Genomic DNA, 6,603 nt, shown 5'->3' on the forward strand with positions numbered 1-6,603 from the left:
GTCTATCGACTCTCTTGTACTGTCCTCTCCCAAGTGCTTAGTACAATGCTCTACACATAGTAAGCACTCAATACATACCATTGATCGACTGATTGATCCCCCTCTAGACTGTAAGTGCTTTGTGTGCAGGGACCACGTCTAACAACTCTGTTGTATTATAGTCTCCCAAGTGCTTAGTACAGTGCTCTGCACACAGCAAGCGCTCAAGAAACAGCATGGCTTAGTGAATAGAGCATGGACCTGGGAGCCAAAAGGTCATGGTTTATTAATCCCGGCTCCGCCACTTGTCTGCTATGTGACCTCGGGCAAGTCACTTCACTTCTCTGGGCCTCAGTGACCTCATCTGTAAAATGGGGATTGAGACTGTGAGCCCCATGTGGGACAGGGACTGTGTCCAACCTGATTTGCTTGTATTCCCCGCCACCCCCCACCTCCTGCACATAGTACAGTGCCTCAGTTACCTCATCTGTAAAATGGGGATTAAGACGGTAAACCTCATGTGGGACAACCTGATTATCCCGTATCCATCCCAGCGCTTAGAACAGTGCTCTGCACATAGTAAGCACTTAACAAATACCAACATCATTATTATTATTATGCCTGGCACAGAGTAAGCGCTTAACAAATGCCACAGTTATTTAGATGTGAGCCCCACGTGGGTCAACCTGCTTGCCTTGTATCTACCCCAGCGCTCAGGACACTGCTTGGCACTTAGTAAGCGCTTAAGAAATACGATTATTTCTTGATTGATTGATTGATCCGTAGCCCTGGTGGCGGCTGTTTCTGGCGCAACACTGCCCCCCCGTGTCCCCACGCGGTAATGACAACCCCTTAAGGTTCAGTTGTCGGTTCCCTTCAATCCTCCATCTCCACTCCTTCTCTTGGAGAACTCATTCGTGACATCCAAATCTACATCCCCTTCTCCTTCTTCTCTCCCTCCCTCCAGGCACGCATCTCCTCCTGCCTTCAGGACATCTCTACTTGGATGTCCTCCCGCCACCTCAAACTCAACATGTCCGAGACAGAGCTCCTTATTTTCCCTCCCAAACCCTGTGCGCTCCCTGACCTTCCCATCACTGTGGACGGCACTACCATCCTTCCCGCTCCTTTCATTCATTCAATAGTACTTATTGAGCGCTTACTATGTGCAGAGCACTGTATTAAGCGCTTGGAATGTACAAATCGGAAACAGATAGAGACTATCCCTGCCCATTGACAGGCTTACAGTGTAATCGGGGGAGACAGACAGACAAGAACAATGGCAATAAATAGAATCGAGGGGAAGAGCATCTCATTAAAACAATAGCAAATAAATAGAATCAGGGTGATGTACATCTCATTAACAAAATAAATAGGGTAATGAAGATATATACTCCTTGATTCCTTGATTCCGCTCTCTCCTTCACCCCACATAACCAATCCAACACCAGATCCTGCCAGTCTCACCTTCACAACACCGCCACGGTCTGCCGTTTCCTCTCTATCCAAACGGCTACCACGTTAGTACAATCACTCATTCTTTCCCGACTGGATTACTGCATCAGCCTCCTTTCTGATCTCCTAACCTCCTGCCTCTACCCATTTCAGTCCATACCTCACTCTGTGGACAGGATTATCTTTCTACAGAAACGTTCAGGGCATGTCACCCCCCTCCTCAAAAATCTCCAGTGGTTGCCATCAACCTCGGTATCAAACAAAAACTCCTCACTATTGGCTTCAAAGCTCTCCATCACCTTGCCCCCTCTTCCCTCATCTCCCTCCTCTCCTTCTACAACCCAGCCCAGACACTCCACTCCTCTGGTGCTAACCTTCTCACTGGGCCTCCTTCTCGCCTGTCCTGCCATCGACTCCTGGCCCAAATCCTACCTCTGGCCTGGAACGCCATCCCTCCTCAAATCCTCCAAACAAGCACTCTTCACCCCTTCAAAACCCTACTGAAGTCTCACCTCCTCCAAGAGACCTTCCCAGGCTAAGCCCCCCTTTTCCTCAGCTCCTCCTCCCTCCCGCATCACCTCGGTTCACTCCCTTTGCCCTTCCTCCCTCTCCCTGCCCCACAGCATTTATATCTATATGTATATCTATAATTGTATTTATTTATATTGACGGCTGTTTACTTGTTTTGATGTCTGTCTCTCTCCTTCTAGACTGTAAGCCCGGTGAGGGCAGGGATTGTCTCTCTTTATTGCTGAATTGTACTTGCCAAGCCCTTAGTACAGTGCTCTGCACACAGTAAGGGCTCAATAAATCCGACTGAATGAATAAATGTAAAATGGGGATTGAGACTGTGAGCCCCATAGGGGACAGGGACTGTGTCCAACCCGATTTGCTTGGATCCTCTCCCAGTGCTTCGTTCAGTGTCTGGCACACAGTAAGAGTTTAACAAGTGCCACAGTTATTTAGTCTATGAGCCCCACGTGGGACAACCTGCTTACCTTGTATCTACGAAGAAGCTGCGTGGCTCAGTGGAAAGAGCCCGGGCTTGGAAGTCAGAGGTCAGGGGTTCGAATCCCGGCTCCGCTGCCTGCCAGCTGTGTGACTTTGGGCAAGTCACTTAACTTCTCTGAGCCTCAGTTCCCTCATCTGTAAAACGGGGATTAAAACTGTGAGCCCCGCGTGGAACAACCTGATCACCGTATCCCCCCACTGCTTAGAACAGTGGTTCAGCGGAAAGAGCCCGGGCTTGGGAGTCAGAGGTCATGGGTTCGAATCCTGGCTCTGCCACTTGTCAGCTGTGTGACTGTGGTCAAGTCACTTCACTTCTCTCTGCCTCAGCTACCTCATCTGTAAAATGGAGATTAAAACTGTGAGCTCCACGTGGGACAACCTGATCATCCTGCGCTTAGAACAGTGCTCTGCACATAGTAAGCGTTTAACAAATACCCAAATTATTATTCTTATCAACAGTGCTTTGCACATAGTAAGCGCTTAACAAATACCACCATTATTATTATTATTATTATTATTATTATTATTACCCCAGCGCTCAGAACAGTGCTTGCCACATAGTAAACACTTAAGAAATATAGCAATCATCTATAGTATTATCAATATAATAGCTACATCACAATAATATCGATTATGAATTATTACACATATCACCATACGCATCTAACATTCTAATAACACTTATTATTAATAATATTAATAAATACCATTGATTGAGCCTTAGCCCAGAGGGCTGCTCCTGGCACAACAGCGCCCTCCGGTGTCCCCATGCGGTAATGACAACAGCTGGCCGGTGCCGGGCTGGAGCCTGAGATTCAACGGGGCCACCACGACTTCATTCCCCTCCCCAAGACCCAACTCCTCTCTTCATAATAATAATAATTATAGTGTTTGTCAAGCGCTTACTCTGTGCTAGGCACTGTACTAAGCTCTGGGGTAGAGACAAGCAAATCAGCTGGGGCACAGACCCCGTCCCACGTGGGGCTCACAGTCTCAATCCCCACTTTCCAGACGAAGGAACTGAGGCACAGAGAAGTAAGGTGACTTGCCTAGGTCACATAGCAGACAAGCATAAGAACCTGGATTAGAACCCATGATCTTCTGACTCCCAGGTCTGTGTTCTAGTCACTATGCCTCTATTCTTCCTCCTTTCCATTTCCCTCCCACCCACTAGAGATGGGGTCGCACTCCCTGCTCCTGCAGTGGTGGGCTCCGATCTTTAATTGATTTATTTGTGTTGATGTCTTTATCTCCCAACTCTAGGCTGTAAGCTCGTTGTGGGCAGGGAATGTGTCGGTTATATTGCCGTATTGCTCTCTCCCAAACACTCAGTATAGTGCTCTGCACACAGTAAGCACTCAATAAATACAAGTGATTGTTTGATTGGGGTTCACAGTCTAAGAAGAGGGAGAAGAGGTATTGAATCCCCATGTTGCAAATGAGGGAACTGAGGCCCAGAGAAGTGAAGTGACTTGCTCTAGGCCACACACAGCAGGCAAGTGGTGAAGTGGGGATTAGAACCCAGGTTCTCTGACTCCCAGGCCCGGCCTCTATCCACTTGGCCACGCTGCTTCTCCCATCCCACCGCAGCCCCCTGATTCAGCCGTCTGTCTCTCGCCTCCCAGTTTATAATAATAATAATATTAACTGTGGTATTTTTTAAGCACTTACTATGTGCCAGGCACGGGACTAAGTGCTGGGGTAGGAAACAAGCAAATCAGGTTGGACACAGTCTCTGTCCCACAAGGGGCTCATCCTCTTCATCCCCATTTTACAGATGAGGTAACTGAGGCCCAGAGAATTGAAGTGACTTGCCCAAGATCACACATCAGACAAGTTGCGGAGCTGGGACTAGAACCCATGACCTCCGGACTTCCAGACCCGGGCTCCATCCACTACACCTATGCTGCTTTCTCTTGCTGTCCCTTCTGCAGGGACCTTCTCCAAAATCTTGCTTCCACTGATACATTCTTAAGTGCTGTGGGGCTGAGGGAGGGGCGAGTAAAGGGAGGGAGGAGCTGAGGGAGGGGTGAATAAAGGGAGAGAGAAGATGCGGAAGGGGTGTAAATTCCTCATGGAAGGGAATTGCGTCCACCAACTCTATTGTATCGTACTTTCTCAAGTGCTTAGTAAAATGCTCTGCAAAAAGTAAGCACTCAATAAGCATCATTGATTGATTCCTAATTTCACAGTGCTCTCCACCTCGGCATCAAACAGAAACTCCTCACCATCGGCTATAAAGCCATCAAACACCTTGCCCACTCCTAATAATAACGTTGGTATTTGTTAAGAGCTTACTATGTGCAGAGCACTGTTCTAAGCGCTGGGGAGGATACAAGGTGGTCAGGTTGTCCCACATGGGGCTCACAATCTTAATCCCCATTTTACAGATGAGGTAACTGAGGCACAGAGAAGTTAAGTGACTAGCCCACAGTCACCCAGCTGACAAGTGGCAGAGCCGGGATTCGAAACCATGACCTCTGACTCCCAAGCCCGGGCTCTTTCCACTGAGCCACGCTGCTTCTCTACCTCACCTTGCTATTCTCCTACTACAACCCAGCACACACACTTCACTCCTCTAATGCTAACCTCACTGTACCTCGATCTTATCTATCTTGCAGCTGACCTCTTCCTCACACCTGTCTCTGTCCTAGAACAGCCTCCCTCCTCCTAACCATCAGACAACGACTCTCCCTGGCTTCAAAGCCTTATTGAAGGCCCATCTACTCCAAGAGGCCTTCCCTGACTAAGCCCTCTATTCCTTTTCTCTTCTCCCACTCCCTCCTGCGTCGCCCTGACTTGTTCCCTCTATTCAAACCCCTTCCAGCCCCATACCATTTATGTCCATATCTGTAATTTATTTATTTCTATTAATGTTTGTCTACCCTCCCAGACTGTAAGCTGGTTGTGGGCAAGGAATGTCTCTCTTTTTTGTTTTACTCTACTCTCCCAAGCACTTAGTACACTGCCCTGCCCCCAGTAAGCGCTCAATAAATACAACTGAATAAATGAATCCTAGCCTTCTGTTCCTCCTTGGGTTTCACCACCAGGGCCTCACAGGCCTGAAGCGCTCCCATCAGAATAAGAACAATAATATTAATAATGACAACCATGACAACAATAATACTAGTAATTTTGATAAGAATTGTGGTTTTTGTTAAGTGCTTATTATGTGACAAGCACTGTTCTAAGCATTGGGATAGGTATGAAATAATCAGGTCCCACATGTATCCTTCACACCTCCCTCAGCCCCACAGCACTTAAGAATTTATTTATCTTAATGTCTGTGTGCCCCTTCTAAACTGTAAGCTCCTTGTGGACAAGGAATGTGTCTATTCATATTGCTATATTTTCTCTCCCATACAGTTAGTACAGTGCTCTGCACAGAGTAAGCATTCAATAAATATGACTGATTGATTGATTGATTGGGGCTCACAAACTAAGTAGGGGGAGAAGAGGTATTGAATCTCCATGTTGCAGGTGAGGGAACTGAGGCCCAAAGAAGTGAAGTGATTTTGCCAAGGTCACACATAGCAGACAAGTGGTGGAGTCGGTATTAGAACCCAGGTCCTCCGACTCCCAGGCCTGGGCTCTTTCCACTAGGCCATGCTGCTTCTCCCATCCCACCCAGCCCCCTGACTCAGCTATCTGTCTCTCACTTCCAAGATTTTACAATAATAATAATAATTACAGTATTTATTTGTTAAGCACTTACTATATGCCAGTCATGGTATGGAGGGCTGGGGTAGAAACAAGCAAATCAGGTTGGACACAACTCACATGGGGCTCACAGTCTCAATTTCCATTTTACAGATGAGGTAACTGAGGCCCAGAGAAGTGAAGTGATTTGCCCCAGATCACACATCAGACAAGTTGCGGAGCAGGGATTAGAACCCTTGACCTTCTGATTCCCAGGCCCGGGCTCTATGCACTACACCATGCTGCTTTCTCTTGCTGTCCCTTCTGCAGGGACTTTCTCCAGACTCTTGCTTTCCCTGATACGTTCATAAGTGCTATGGGGCTGAGGGAGGGGAAAGTAAAGGGAGGGAGAAGCTGAGGAAGGGGTGTAAATCCCCGGTGGACGAGAGTGGCGTCCACCAACTCTATTGTATTCCACTTTCCCAAGCGCTTAGTACAATGCTGGGAAAAAAGTAAACA

The sequence above is a fragment of the Ornithorhynchus anatinus genome, chromosome 3, assembly GCF_004115215.2.
Source record: "Ornithorhynchus anatinus isolate Pmale09 chromosome 3, mOrnAna1.pri.v4, whole genome shotgun sequence".
In the NCBI taxonomy this organism is placed as follows: Eukaryota; Metazoa; Chordata; class Mammalia; order Monotremata; family Ornithorhynchidae; genus Ornithorhynchus; species Ornithorhynchus anatinus.